The 15,943-nt window shown below is 48.9% G+C and overlaps 1 protein-coding gene across 2 annotated transcripts in view; it reads right to left on the bottom strand.

The window, feature by feature from the left end:
• The window catches only part of ADGRD1 (adhesion G protein-coupled receptor D1), an 827,296-nt gene that overhangs the window by 680,886 nt on the left and 130,467 nt on the right, over positions 1–15,943 (bottom strand). The gene's annotated exons all lie outside the window — the stretch shown is intronic.

Raw genomic sequence — 15,943 nt, 5'->3', positions numbered from 1 at the left:
GACAGCCATCACTCACTTTGGGGTGTTGAATGGACTATTCTGTGGAACTTTTTCTCTGGAGGACATTGACGGCGCCTGGCGGGTGCTGTGTTGTTTTAAGGACGCTTTATGGTGCGCCAGGAAGCGCCTCATCCACCAGCGGGAGAGGATGTCCATTGAGGACTGCCGCAGACTGATCCTCAGTCTGCTCAGAGACTATACCTTGATGGACTTTAAGGAGGAAGAGGACGTCTGAAGATCTCCCCTTCCCCCTACTCCCCCTTGCGTGTCTTTGTCCCTTCAATAAAGCTTCGGGCCTGTGTCCCCTCCTTTCTCCTCTCCCCCCCCACACACCCGATGCTTGTTGTATAGTGTTACTTTCGGTTTTCGTTTTTGCATCACATCGTAACATTAGGAAATGTGCTGTGTATTAGGATGCTATGGTTTTTGGGGTAAGCGGCGTTATGCATGACGTGTTGGTCTGGGGATTCATCCGCCACGCACATCACGTCAGGCATCATACCGCTGAGCGAATGTATTTATTTCTGAATGTATTTATCGTATGCTTGGAACTGTATTGCAATGTGGTGCGCTGCGTCGCAGTACAGGGTGAGATGTACCCCGTTTACAAAGTATCATGTTGTTTTTTATACTTCTGTAATAAAAGTATTAGAGATGAGCGAAGTATTCAAAAATTCGATTCGACTGATTCGGCGAATTCGTAGAAAAATTTCGATTCGAGTTGAATATATTCGCTGTGAATTTAACTTAAAAAAGGGTGTTTCTAGGCTTCAGAGAGACTTAATATTAGTGCTGAACACTGTACCTTTAATTTAAATGCCCTTGGAGTCTGCTGGGGAAGAGAAATAATACTGTCAGGCAGTATGACATGCAGATGAGTGCCGTCGATCTTAGAATCACCGCACACTTCACTCATTTGGCCAGTCACGGGGCCAAAACCAGAGTGTGGAGCCACAGTGTGGCGGTGGAGGCAGCAGCAATGGGAGGCCATACAGCACCCTATGACAAAAATGGAAACCACCAGCAGTGTGAGGAGACCTGAAAGTGGCACATGGCAGAGTGTGGCGATAGAGACAGCAGCAATGGGAGGCCGTACAGGGACCCATGACACACTCTGGACCTGGCAGCAGCATGAGGAGGCGGTACAGGGGCCCATGGCAGATTACGGGCCTGGCAGCAGCATGAGGAGTCGGTACGGGGGCCCATGGCAGATTACAGGCCTGGCAGCAGCAATGGGAGGCCGTACAGGGACCCATGACACAATCTGGACGTGGCAGCAGCATGGGGAGGTGGTACAGGGGCCCATGACAGATTACGGGCCTGGCAGCAGCATTTGGAGTCGGTACGGGGGCCCATGACACACTCTGGACCTGGCAGCAGCATGAGGAGGCGGTACAGGGGCGCATGACAGATTACGAGCCTGGCAGCAGCAACTTGGACAGGAGGACGTTCAGTTTCTGCACCGTCTGGTGCGTGCTCGCAAACTGTTGTCTCTTGGAAACGGATTCCAAGAAAGACTGCTGACGGAATCCGTGAAGAGGAGTAGCAGGAGAAGGAGCATCTGAACGAGCGGAATATGCCAACAAGCGACAACAGGGGCCCATGGCAGATTAGGGGCCTGGCAGCAGCTATGGGAGGCCCGTAATCTGCCAGCACCCTATGACAAAAAATGGAACCCACCAGCAGTGTGAGGAGACCTGAAAGTGGCACATGGCAGAGTGTGGCGATGGAGACAGCAGCAATGGGAGGCCGTACAGGGACCCATGACACACTCTGGACCTGGCAGCAGCATGAGGAGGCGGTATATAGGGGCCTATGGCAGATTAGGGGCCTGGCAGCAGCTATGGGAGGCCCGTAATCTGCCAGCACCCTATGTCAAAAAATTCTACACACCAGCAGTGTGTGAGACCTGAAAGTGGCACATGGCAGAGTGTGGCGATGGAGACAGCAGCAATGGGAGGCCGTACAGGGACCCATGAGAGACTCTGGACTTGGCAGCAGCATGAGGAGGCGGTATAGGGGCCCATGGCAGATTAGGGGCCTGGCAGCAGCTATGGGAGGCCCGTAATCTGCCAGCACCCTATGACAAAAAATGGAACACACCAGCAGTGTGAGGAGACCTGAAAGTGGCACATGTTTGGGGCATGATTCATGGCGGATTTAGTCAGTTGTGTCAGGAACTGGTGGTTTGAAATCCAGACTAATCCACGCCTGATTCATTTTCACAAACGTCAGTCTCTCCACACTTTGGGTGGACAGTCGTGTCCTCCGCGGAGTTGCAATACCTCCTGCCGCACTAAACACGCGCTCCGATGCCACGCTACTGGCCGGGCATGACAGCCTTTCAAGGGCAAATTCAGCTAGTTGGGGCCAAAGGTCAAGTTTCGTTGCCCAGTAGTCAAGGGGATTGTCTACCTCGGTTGGCAGGGTGCTGTCCAAGTAGGCCTAAGCCTGTTGTTTGAGGTCCTGCTCCAGGTCCACCTGATGCTGCTGCTGCTGCTGCTGCTGCGGCTGGTTAGTAGTTTCCTCACTGCGCTGGTGAAGAAAGCTACTCATCATCGACTGCAGACTGAGGCAGCCGCTGCTGGTGGAGCTGCCACTGCTCCTACCACCCCACCCCTCCCCTGCTGCCATGGCAGCGGAACGCGAGCGCACAGGGCCCACAGTGTCTGAGGATGGACATTGGCGCAGACAGGCAGAGACCAGCTGACTACATAGGTGGTTTTTATAGTACGTTATTTTGGCCTCCCTCTCAGCAGGTGTGAAAAAGGCCACCATTTTTGAACGGTAGCGAGGGTCCAACAAGGTGGACAGCCAAAAGTCATCCCTCTGTCTGATGGTTATTATTCGGCTGTCGCTACGCAAGCAAGCGAGCATGCTATGGGCCATTTGTGCCAAGGAATGCGAGGGACTCCCTGCCTCCATCTCCACAGCATACTGCCACGGTGCGTCTGGGTCCTCTGTCTCCTCCTCCTCCTCCTCCTCTACCAGATGCTCCTGCTCCTCCACTCCTGTCCGCTGAGTGGAAAAACCACCCATTTCACTCAATAATTCCTGAGCACCAATGTCCTCCTCTACCTCCTCCTCTTCTTCCTGTCCTGCCCCCACAGGGGTCATGTGGCGTTGAGATCTGTGCGCCACGTCTACCGCACCCTGACCAGCCATTGTTAACAGCATTTGTTCCAGGACGTGCAACAGAGGAATGACGTCGTTCATCCCATAGTCCTGCCGACTCACGAATAGCGTGGCCTCCTCAAAGGGCCTGAGCAAGCGCAGGTGTCACGCATGAGCTGCCAATGGCTGACATCTAAGTTACACAGGGAGTACCTTTATCCGCTTTTAACATCAGGAAATCGGTGATGGCCTTTCGCTGTTCGTAAAGGCGGTCTAACATATGTAGGGTTGAATTCCACCTTGTTGCAACGTCACAGCATGAGGAGTCGGTACGGGGGCCCATGGCAGATTACGTGCCTGGCAGCAGCAATGGGAGGCCCGTAATCTGCCAGCACCCTATGTCAAAAAATTCAACACACCAGCAGTGTGAGGAGACCTGAAAGTGGCACATGGCAGAGTGTGGCTATGGAGACAGCAGCAATGGGAGGCCGTACAGGGACCCATGACACACTCTGGACTTGGCAGCAGCATGAGGAGGCGGTATAGGGGCCCATGGCAGATTAGGGGCCTGGCAGCAGCAATGGGAGGCCCGTAATCTGCCAGCACCCTATGTCAAAAAATTCTACACACCAGCAGTGTGAGGAGACCTGAAAGTGGCACATGGCAGAGTGTGGCGATGGAGACAGCAGCAATGGGAGGCCGTACAGGGACCCATGACAGACTCTGGACCTGGCAGCAGCATGAGGAGGCGGTATATAGGGGCCTATGGCAGATTAGGGGCCTGGCAGCAGCTATGGGAGGCCCATAATCTGCCAGCACCCTATGTCAAAAAATTCTACACACCAGCAGTGTGTGAGGAGACCTGAAAGTGGCACATGGCAGAGTGTGGTGATGGAGACAGCAGCAATGGGAGGCCGTACAGGGACCCATGAGAGACTCTGGACCTGGCAGCAGCATGAGGAGGCGGTATATAGGGGCCTATGGCAGCTTAGGGGCCTGGCAGCAGCTATGGGAGGCCCGTAATCTGCCAGCACCCTATGTCAAAAAATTCTACACACCAGCAGTGTGTGAGGAGACCTGAAAGTGGCACATGGCAGAGTGTGGCGATGGAGACAGCAGCAATGGGAGGCCGTACAGGGACCCATGAGAGACTCTGGACCTGGCAGCAGCATGAGGAAGCGGTATATAGGGGCCTATGGCAGATTAGGGGCCTGGCAGCAGCTATAGGAGGCCCATAATCTGCCAGCACCCTATGTCAAAAAATTCAACACACCAGCAGTGTGAGGAGACCTGAAAGTGGCACATGGCATGAGACACTGTGGACCTGGCAGCAGCATGAGGAGGCGGTATATAGGGGCCCATGGCAGATTAGGGGCCTGGCAGCAGCTATGGGAGGCCCGTAATCTGCCAGCACCCTATGTCAAAAAATTCAACACACCAGCAGTGTGTGAGGAGACCTGAAAGTGGCACATGGCAGAGTGTGGCGATGGAGACAGCAGCAATGGGAGGCCGTACAGGGACCCATGACAGACTCTGGACCTGGCAGCAGCATGAGGAGGCGGTATATAGGGGCCCATGGCAGATTAGGGGCCTGGCAGCAGCTATGGGAGGCCCGTAATCTGCCAGCACCCTATGTCAAAAAATTCAACACACCAGCAGTGTGTGAGGAGACCTGAAAGTGGCACATGGCAGAGTGTGGCGATGGAGACAGCAGCAATGGGAGGCCGTACAGGGACCCATGAGAGACTCTGGACCTGGCAGCAGCATGAGGAGGCGGTATATAGGGGCCTATGGCAGATTAGGGGCCTGGCAGCAGCTATGGGAGGCCCGTAATCTGCCAGCACCCTATGTCAAAAAATTCTACACACCAGCAGTGTGTGAGGAGACCTGAAAGTGGCACATGGCAGAGTGTGGCGATGGAGACAGCAGCAATGGGAGGCCGTACAGGGACCCATGAGAGACTCTGGACCTGGCAGCAGCATGAGGAGGCGGTATATAGGGGCCTATGGCAGATTAGGGGCCTGGCAGCAGCTATGGGAGGCCCGTAATCTGCCAGCACCCTATGTCAAAAAATTCTACACACCAGCAGTGTGTGAGGAGACCTGAAAGTGGCACATGGCAGAGTGTGGCGATGGAGACAGCAGCAATGGGAGGCCGTACAGGGACCCATGAGAGACTCTGGACCTGGCAGCAGCATGAGGAAGCGGTATATAGGGGCCTATGGCAGATTAGGGGCCTGGCAGCAGCTATAGGAGGCCCATAATCTGCCAGCACCCTATGTCAAAAAATTCAACACACCAGCAGTGTGAGGAGACCTGAAAGTGGCACATGGCATGAGACACTGTGGACCTGGCAGCAGCATGAGGAGGCGGTATATAGGGGCCCATGGCAGATTAGGGGCCTGGCAGCAGCTATGGGAGGCCCGTAATCTGCCAGCACCCTATGTCAAAAAATTCAACACACCAGCAGTGTGTGAGGAGACCTGAAAGTGGCACATGGCAGAGTGTGGCGATGGAGACAGCAGCAATGGGAGGCCGTACAGGGACCCATGACAGACTCTGGACCTGGCAGCAGCATGAGGAAGCGGTATATAGGGGCCTATGGCAGATTAGGGGCCTGGCAGCAGCTATGGGAGGCCCGTAATCTGCCAGCACCCTATGTCAAAAAATTCTACACACCAGCAGTGTGTGAGGAGACCTGAAAGTGGCACATGGCAGAGTGTGGCGATGGAGACAGCAGCAATGGGAGGCCGTACAGGGACCCATGACAGACTCTGGACCTGGCAGCAGCATGAGGAAGCGGTATATAGGGGCCTATGGCAGATTAGGGGCCTGGCAGCAGCTATGGGAGGCCCGTAATCTGCCAGCACCCTATGTCAAAAAATTCTACACACCAGCAGTGTGTGAGGAGACCTGAAAGTGGCACATGGCAGAGTGTGGCGATGGAGACAGCAGCAATGGGAGGCCGTACAGGGACCCATGACAGACTCTGGACCTGGCAGCAGCATGAGGAGGCGGTATATAGGGGCCTATGGCAGATTAGGGGCCTGGCAGCAGCTATGGGAGGCCCGTAATCTGCCAGCACCGTATGTCAAAAAACTGAACACACCAGCAGTGTGTGAGGAGACCTGAAAGTGGCACATGGCAGAGTGTGGCGATGGAGACAGCAGCAATGGGAGGTCTCCCATTGTCCCAACATGGCCCAAATAGTCCCAACATGGGCCCCCTGGCCACGCTTGACTTTCTGGCCACATAGTCGACATACGGCTACGTTTACTTCCTCGGGCGGCTTGACGAAAAATTGCCACACCGCCGAGTAGGAAACTTTGCCCCCGATACTCCTCACTGGCTGACTGCTGCTTCCTCCGTGCACACCGGCACCACTACTGGCCGTGGTGGTAGGCTGCAGTGGAGCTGGTGCTCTACTCCGTGGCCGTTTGGCTCCACTGACACTGCTTCCACTGACACTGCTGCGACCCTCCTGCTGTCTCCTGGGCAACCCACCGACTGTTTCGCTCACTGCCAAGCTGCCACCCTCTTCTCCTGATGATGCGGAAGAAATTGCCTGATGACGACGAGGCTGCCAAGTGCGATCAACCTCCTCATCATCAAGTAGGGTCTCCGCCTCACTACTAGCCCCCTCGGCTGCGTCTGGGTCAGGAGACAGACCTGTCTCTAGACCGGCTACCGGGCCACTCTCCTCGCCACTACTTCTTCGCCTAGCTGCTGAAAAGGCGGATGTCTCCCCCCGTTCCTGACCGCCCTCTGTTAGCTCTTCCTCACTGTACAGTGGGGCTGAGCCCACAGCATGCGATACTTCGCTTGGTGAGGGAACACCAAAGGACAGGGGCAGGTAGAGGACACGTGATTTCAGTGGGCTAGGTCCCGGGCCATGCCAACTAACGGTTGTGTCTGACGTACCCACCGACCGTTGGCTGTAGGTGTCAGAGGTGACCTGGGAAGAGGAAGACGACCGAGCCAACCAATCGACGACGGCAGGGTTGTCGGTGGAGACACGACCGCTGGATGACACCGGGAGCACTGGCCTCTGGCTGCGAATAGTGCTGCCTCGACCCCTTCCTCTGCTGCCATGTCTGCTCGCTCCTAAAACATTGCCTCCTCTGCCACTCCTCTGCATGTTGTCTGACATACTCTTTAATTAAACGATTATGTGTCCCTGAGTAACAATTCTGTGTCCCTGAGTAACAATTCTGTGTCTGTGCGAGTAACAATTCTGTGGCCCTAAGTAACAGTTCTGTGGCCCTCAGTAACAATTCTGTGTCCCTGATTAACGTTTCTGTGGCCCCAAGTAACAGTTCTGTGGCCCTCAGTAACAATTCTGTGTCTGTGCGAGTAACAATTCTGTGTCTGTGCGAGTAACAATTCTGTGGCCCTAAGTAAAGTTTCTGTGGCCCTAAGTAACAATTCTCTGGCACTCAGTAACAATTCTGTCTGTCCCTGAGTAACAATTCTCTGGCACTCAGTAACAATTCTGTCTGTCCCTGAGTAAAAATTCTGTGGCCCTAAGTAAAGTTTCTGGGGCCCTGAGTAACAATTATCTGGCACTCAGTAACAATTCTGTCTGTCCCTGAGTAACAATTCTCTGGCACTCAGTAACAATTCTGTCTGTCCCTGAGTAAAAATTCTCTGGCCCTAAGTAAAGTTTCTGTGGCCCTGAGTAACAATTCTCTGGCACTCCGTAACAATTCTGTCTGTCCCTGAGTAACAATTCTCTGGCACTCAGTAACAATTCTGTCTGTCCCTGAGTAAAAATTCTGTGGCCCTAATTAAAGTTTCTGTGGCCCTAAGTAACAATTCTCTGGCACTCAGTAACAATTCTGTCTGTCCCTGAGTAACAATTCTCTGGCACTCGGTAACAATTCTGTCTGTCCCTGAGTAACAATTCTCTGGCACTCAGTAACAATTCTGTCTGTCCCTGAGTAAAAATTCTGTGGCCCTAATTAAAGTTTCTGTGGCCCTAAGTAACAATTCTCTGGCACTCAGTAACAATTCTGTCTGTCCCTGAGTAACAATTCTCTGGCACTCCGTAACAATTCTGTCTGTCCCTGAGTAAAAATTCTGTGGCCCTAAGTAAAGTTTCTGTGGCCCTGAGTAACAATTCTCTGGCACTCCGTAACAATTCTGTCTGTCCCTGAGTATGAATTCCGTGGCCCTAACTAGCGTTTCTTTGTCCCTAAGTAAAGTTTCTGTGGCCCTCAGTAACAGTTCTGTGTCTGTGCGAGTAACAATTCTGTGTCTGTGCGAGTAACAATTCTGTGGCCCTAAGTAAAGTTTCTGTGGCCCTAAGTAACAATTCTCTGGCACTCCGTAACAATTCTGTCTGTCCCTGAGTAACAATTCTCTGGCACTCAGTAACAATTCTGTCTGTCCCTGAGTAAAAATTCTGTGGCCCTAAGTAAAGTTTCTGTGGCCCAGAGTAACAATTCTCTGGCACTCCGTAACAATTCTGTCTGTCCCTGAGTATGAATTCTGTGGCCCTAACTAGCGTTTCTTTGTCCCTAAGTAACAGTTCTGTGGCCCTGAGTAACAATTCTGTGTCTGTGCGAGTAACAATTCTGTGGCCCTAAGTAAAGTTTCTGTGGCCCTAAGTAACAATTCTCTGGCACTCAGTAACAATTCTGTCTGTCCCTGAGTAACAATTCTCTGGCACTCAGTAACAATTCTGTCTGTCCCTGAGTAAAAATTCTGTGGCCCTAAGTAAAGTTTCTGTGGCCCTGAGTAACAATTCTCTGGCACTCCGTAACAATTCTGTCTGTCCCTGAGTAACAATTCTCTGGCACTCAGTAACAATTCTGTCTGTCCCTGAGTAAAAATTCTGTGGCCCTAAGTAAAGTTTCTGTGGCCCTGAGTAACAATTCTCTGGCACTCCGTAACAATTCTGTCTGTCCCTGAGTAAGAATTCTGTGGCCCTAACTAGCGTTTCTTTGTCCCTAAGTAACAGTTCTGTGGCCCTGAGTAACAATTCTGTGTCTGTGCGAGTAACAATTCTGTGGCCCTAAGTAACAGTTCTGTGGCCCTCAGTAACAGTTCTGTGTCTGTGCGAGTAACAATTCTGTGTCTGTGCGAGTAACAATTCTGTGGCCCTAAGTAACAGTTCTGTGGCCTTCAGTAACAATTCTGTGTCTGTGCGAGTAACAATTCTGTGTCTGTGCGAGTAACAATTCTGTGGCCCTAAGTAAAGTTTCTGTGGCCCTAAGTAACAATTCTCTGGCACTCAGTAACAATTCTGTCTGTCCCTGAGTAACAATTCTCTGGCACTCAGTAACAATTCTGTCTGTCCCTGAGTAAAAATTCTGTGGCCCTAAGTAAAGTTTCTGGGGCCCTGAGTAACAATTATCTGGCACTCAGTAACAATTCTGTCTGTCCCTGAGTAACAATTCTCTGGCACTCAGTAACAATTCTGTCTGTCCCTGAGTAAAAATTCTGTGGCCCTAAGTAAAGTTTCTGTGGCCATAAGTAACAATTCTCTGGCACTCAGTAACAATTCTGTCTGTCCCTGAGTAACAATTCTCTGGCACTCAGTAACAATTCTGTCTGTCCCTGAGTAAAAATTCTGTGGCCCTAAGTAAAGTTTCTGTGGCCCTGAGTAACAATTCTCTGGCACTCCGTAACAATTCTGTCTGTCCCTGAGTAAGAATTCTGTGGCCCTAACTAGCGTTTCTTTGTCCCTAAGTAACAGTTCTGTGGCCCTGAGTAACAATTCTGTGTCTGTGCGAGTAACAATTCTGTGGCCCTAAGTAACAGTTCTGTGGCCCTCAGTAACAGTTCTGTGTCTGTGCGAGTAACAATTCTGTGTCTGTGCGAGTAACAATTCTGTGGCCCTAAGTAACAGTTCTGTGGCCTTCAGTAACAATTCTGTGTCTGTGCGAGTAACAATTCTGTGTCTGTGCGAGTAACAATTCTGTGGCCCTAAGTAAAGTTTCTGTGGCCCTAAGTAACAATTCTCTGGCACTCAGTAACAATTCTGTCTGTCCCTGAGTAACAATTCTCTGGCACTCAGTAACAATTCTGTCTGTCCCTGAGTAAAAATTCTGTGGCCCTAAGTAAAGTTTCTGGGGCCCTGAGTAACAATTCTCTGGCACTCAGTAACAATTCTGTCTGTCCCTGAGTAACAATTCTCTGGCACTCAGTAACAATTCTGTCTGTCCCTGAGTAAAAATTCTGTGGCCCTAAGTAAAGTTTCTGTGGCCCTAAGTAACAATTCTCTGGCACTCAGTAACAATTCTGTCTGTCCCTGAGTAACAATTCTCTGGCACTCAGTAACAATTCTGTCTGTCCCTGAGTAAAAATTCTGTGGCCCTAATTAAAGTTTCTGTGGCCCTAAGTAACAATTCTCTGGCACTCAGTAACAATTCTGTCTGTCCCTGAGTAACAATTCTCTGACACTCCGTAACAATTCTGTCTGTCCCTGAGTAACAATTCTCTGGCACTCAGTAACAATTCTGTCTGTCCCTGAGTAAAAATTCTGTGGCCCTAAGTAAAGTTTCTGTGGCCCTGAGTAACAATTCTCTGGCACTCCGTAACAATTCTGTCTGTCCCTGAGTATGAATTCCGTGGCCCTAACTAGCGTTTCTTTGTCCCTAAGTAAAGTTTCTGTGGCCCTCAGTAACAGTTCTGTGTCTGTGCGAGTAACAATTCTGTGTCTGTGCGAGTAACAATTCTGTGGCCCTAAGTAAAGTTTCTGTGGCCCTAAGTAACAATTCTCTGGCACTCCGTAACAATTCTGTCTGTCCCTGAGTAACAATTCTCTGGCACTCAGTAACAATTCTGTCTGTCCCTGAGTAAAAATTCTGTGGCCCTAAGTAAAGTTTCTGTGGCCCAGAGTAACAATTCTCTGGCACTCCGTAACAATTCTGTCTGTCCCTGAGTATGAATTCTGTGGCCCTAACTAGCGTTTCTTTGTCCCTAAGTAACAGTTCTGTGGCCTTGAGTAACAATTCTGTGTCTGTGCGAGTAACAATTCTGTGGCCCTAAGTAACAGTTCTGTGGCCCTCAGTAACAGTTCTGTGTCTGTGCGAGTAACAATTCTGTGTCTGTGCGAGTAACAATTCTGTGGCCCTAAGTAACAGTTCTGTGGCCTTCAGTAACAATTCTGTGTCTGTGCGAGTAACAATTCTGTGTCTGTGCGAGTAACAATTCTGTGGCCCTAAGTAAAGTTTCTGTGGCGCTAAGTAACAATTCTCTGGCACTCAGTAACAATTCTGTCTGTCCCTGAGTAACAATTCTCTGGCACTCAGTAACAATTCTGTCTGTCCCTGAGTAAAAATTCTGTGGCCCTAAGTAAAGTTTCTGTGGCCCTAAGTAACAATTCTCTGGCACTCAGTAACAATTCTGTCTGTCCCTGAGTATCAATTCTCTGGCACTGAGTAACAATTCTGTCTGTCCCTGAGTAAAAATTCTGTGGCCCTAATTAAAGTTTCTGTGGCCCTAAGTAACAATTCTCTGGCACTCAGTAACAATTCTGTCTGTCCCTGAGTAACAATTCTCTGGCACTCAGTAACAATTCTGTCTGTCCCTGAGTAACAATTCTGTGGCCCTAATAACGTTTCTGTGGCCCTAAGTAACAATTCTCTGGCACTGAGTAACAATTCTGTCTGTCCCTGATTATGAATTCTGTGGCCCTAACTAGCGTTTCTTTGTCCCTAAATAACGATTCTGTGGCCCTCATTAACAAGTCTGTGTCCCTGAGTAATGGTTCTCTGTCCCTAAGTAACTTTTCTCTGTCCCCAATTATCGTTTCTGTGGCCCTAACTCTGTCCCTGTCCCTAGTACAGAGCGGTCTGCCTCTGTTCAATAACTGCAGGCAAATGAAGAATTCCAAAATGGCCGCTATTTATAGCTCGACCATTACACAGTGCTGGCTGGCTGGCTGCTGATAGGCTGATGCGATCACATGTAGTTGAGGAATGCATTATGGGTCAGCGCGCCTTGTCTGCGCGCCTTCCCAGACATCCCCGCTCCGTCGCCGCACATGTCAGCCGCCATTTTCTGAAAAATTTCGATTCGCGCGTCCGAATTAGGCTATTTTTCGGATTCGGCACGAATCGAAATTTTTCCGATATTCGACTCGAATTCCACTTCGGATACTTCGATTCGCTCATCTCTAAAAAGTATCTTTTCAATCAAAAAAAAAAAAAAAACCTGTCCATTTCCACCAGATTGTCATCCGATCCACTGGATGGATGGGGAACGGATCCCCATCCATTTTTGGCATACAGGATTGGATCGGATGCCGGCAGGACTATTGTCTACTAACACCCACCAGTCCATAGACATCTATGGATGGAGCAATTGGGTCTACCTGAAAAACAGACAGGTGGACCCCACTGGCCCGCTCATGTAAAGGGGCTTAAATCGACTTTTTTTAATCAATGTACAATGAAGGGATTTTGACTTTGTAGCAGATTCTTACCTTTTGTTGCTGTGAAGAAATAGCTGCTTGTTATTAAGAGTGATTAACATTCCTATTTCTTAGTGGGAGTGATGGTTGTTATAATTAGCTGATGTAGTCTCTGGGTGGAATTAACAAAGAGTGATGCAAGTCTTGTGCTTCTAAATATAAACATGCAGCACATGAAGCTCCTAATTTGTTATTTAGAAGCAATCGGTTCCCTGTTCTGTGGCTGTGACAGATACAGGACACAGCACAGAGAACAGAGAGCTGGAGCTGCATGATCATCTGCCCATCCCTGCCCCCAACTCAGCTCAGCAAGGGATAGAGGCGGAGAGTTGGTAAACCTGCAGGCTCTGCTTGTGTAGTTTAATCACTGCAGGGGCACAAAGAGGTACGAATGTGAGAGGTATGTCTACTGACAACTCACATCCTGTATGACAAGGTCACACCCAGTGGTAATTTGAGGCAGTTTTCTCTACTGAAAGCTGCTTTATTCCCTCTGTTAAATAGGTGCACACTCTGGGTTAGTTTCTATTTCACTATGAAACAGAAACTGGTGTAGGTGGCAAGGCTATCTGTTTCTTTAATGTGGGGCATTCCACTTCTGACAATTTCCTGCAGTATTATAATTGCACAGGGAGTTTAGTTACAGTTGTGGCCAAAATTATTCAACCCCCACTGAAATTGAGTGTTTTGGCCAGTTTGACATTGCTTTTGATCATTCAGTCATCTTGCTTACATTTACATTAAAGAGGCACTTGTAGGTCAGACAAATATAACATAACAGTTATAATGAAATAACCACAAATGTCTTTTCTGTGCTCACAGCATTATCAGTTTTATTCAACCCCCAAGTGACATTCAATCTTAGTACTTAGTACAGCATCCTTTTACAGTTATAACAGCTTTTAAACGTGAAGCATAGCTTGACACAAGTGTCTTGCAGCGATCTACGGGTATCTTCGCCCATTCTTCATGGGCAAAGGCCTCCAGTTCAGTCACATTCTTAGGCTTGCGCACTGCAACTGCTTTCTTTAAGTCCCACCAGAGGTTCTCAATCGGATTTAAGTCTGGTGACTGCGATGGCCACTCCAAAATGTTCCAGCCTTTCCTCTGCAACCATGCTCTAGTGGACTTGGAGGTATGCTTGGGATCATTGTCCTGTTGAAAGGTCCAACGTCTCCCAAGCCTCAGGTGTGTGACGGACTGCATCACGTTTCCATCCAATATCTCCTGGTACTGAAGAGAATTCATGGTACCTTGCACACGCTGAAGCTTCCCTGTACCTGCAGAAGCAAAACAGCCCCAAAGCATGATTGACCCTCCACCATGCTTCACAGTAGGCAAGGTGTTCTTTTCATCATAGGCCTTGTTCTTCCTCCTCCAAACATAGCGTTGATCCATGGGCCCAAACAGTTCTAATTTTGTTTCATCAGTCCACAGAACACTATCCCACAACTTTTGTGGTTTGTCCACATGGCTTTTGGCATACTGCAGTCGACTCTTCTTATTCTTTGGAGACAGCAAGGGGGTACGCCTGGGAGTTCTGGCACGGAGGCCTTCATTACGCAGTGTGCGTCTTATTGTCTGGGCTGAAACTTCTGTACCCACATCTGACAAATCTTTTCTTAGTTCCTCAGCAGTCACACGGGGACTTCTCTCCACTCTACGCTTCAGGTAGCGCACAGCAGTCGAAGTCAGCATCTTCTTTCTGCCACGACCAGGTAGCGTTTCAACAGTGCCCTTTGCCTTGAATTTGCGAATGATGCTTCCTAAGGTGTCTCTTGGTATGTTTAACATCTTTGCAATCTTCTTATAGCCATTGCCCTTCCTGTGAAGAGAAATCACCTCTTCTCTTGTCTTCCTGGACCATTCTCTTGCCTTCACCATGTTTGTAACCACACCAGTAAATGTCTAGAAGGAGCTGAGTATCACAGTCATTTTAAAGCTGCCTAATTGGTGCTTATTATGCTTGATTGCTGCTCGGTGACATCCACAGGTGTTTTCAATACCTGATGGAAAGCACCTGTATGAACCTCTGTTCTTCAGAGTGGTAGTCTTTAAGGGGTTGAATAATTGTGGCAATGAAGAAACCACATAAGAACCATTTACTACTGTATTACATAAACAATTGATGTCATTTTAGTTGCATTTGGGTAGTTACAACGTCCTTGTAGGATTTGATTCTGAATACAATTCCAAATGTACACTATAGTCCCTAAACCCCTTTACAGCATTGGGGGTTGAATAATTTTGGCCACAACTGTAATTCCCTGATCTGTGTTCTAATGAGGAAAGCTGCAGTGTCTGCATTTCTTAGAGAGTATTTCACCAAAACTTAAATTGCTATTGCAGGGGATGTCTAAAATTTGGCCTGTATGTTAGAGCAGACTTCTGAGAAAATCAGTGAGTTAATCACAAAAGCAGGATATGAAGTTTCTGGGGGTGTTCTGTAACAATAAATTACAAAATGGCAGGTACAGCAGTTGTACAGTATGTGCTATATTTATTATTTTGTTGTTCCATGAAAGTGGCGTTACCCTTTAAATTAGGGGAATAAACATTTACCAATGGCTAAATGTTTTATTTCCTAACTAACTAATCCCTTGTGCTACGATACAGGTATAATTCATAATTAGTATAGGTTATGTTTAACACTAACACTATTAATTCAGAAACGATTGAGGAAATCTGTAAGTACCGGACAATGTAATTTAGGTGGTAGGATACAACTCAGGCACTGTCATTATGTTTCAGTCTAATAATAACTGAAAGAGCAACCTATTCAACAGAATTCTCTGCAACAGGCTGCCAACTTAAAGAAGGAATATAGCCAAAGCTTTTTTGGCTATACTTCCCTTATGGATCACAGGAGTTCATTCTGCAGTCCTGTGACCCAGCCGCCAGTGGGATAAAGTCCTCTGTTAGCTGATGTCACTTAGCTGGTCCAAGCTCTGGAAAGACCTCAAATTTACAGTCAGGATCCACCCAGATGGTTGGACCGGCAGCAGGCTCAGCTCCTCAATGAGCCACTGAGAGTCTGAGCCAACTGCTCCCCTACCCCCTCCACAGCCCAGTGCTCCAGTGAGTGCTGGAGGGGCAGAGCAGAGAGCTGGTGACTGATAGTCACCACTCTCTGCTCACTGAAGACTGAGAACTGAGCAATTAACAGTCTTTGATCACTCATTTCTCAGTCTTAGAAGCAGCGGGGGACAGATGCAGCATAAGACTACTGCTGTATCCACCTATGTGAGTTTTTGGGGTTTTTTTGTAAGAAACCCATACTTCGCTTAAAAAATGCACTGACATATCCAGTTTCCTTAATTCACAAATGCATTTCTGCTAATACTAGGATAGATAGATAGATAGATAGATAGATAGATAGACAGACAGACACAGAGAGAGAGATAGATAG

Source organism: Staurois parvus, unplaced genomic scaffold, assembly GCF_062004578.1.
Source record: "Staurois parvus isolate SC_StPar_1 unplaced genomic scaffold, SC_StPar_1.0 ptg000719l, whole genome shotgun sequence".
NCBI lineage: Eukaryota > Metazoa > Chordata > Amphibia > Anura > Ranidae > Staurois > Staurois parvus.
The sequence above is the reverse complement of the archived record's forward strand: the minus strand, read 5'-3'. Positions and strand labels throughout refer to the sequence as shown.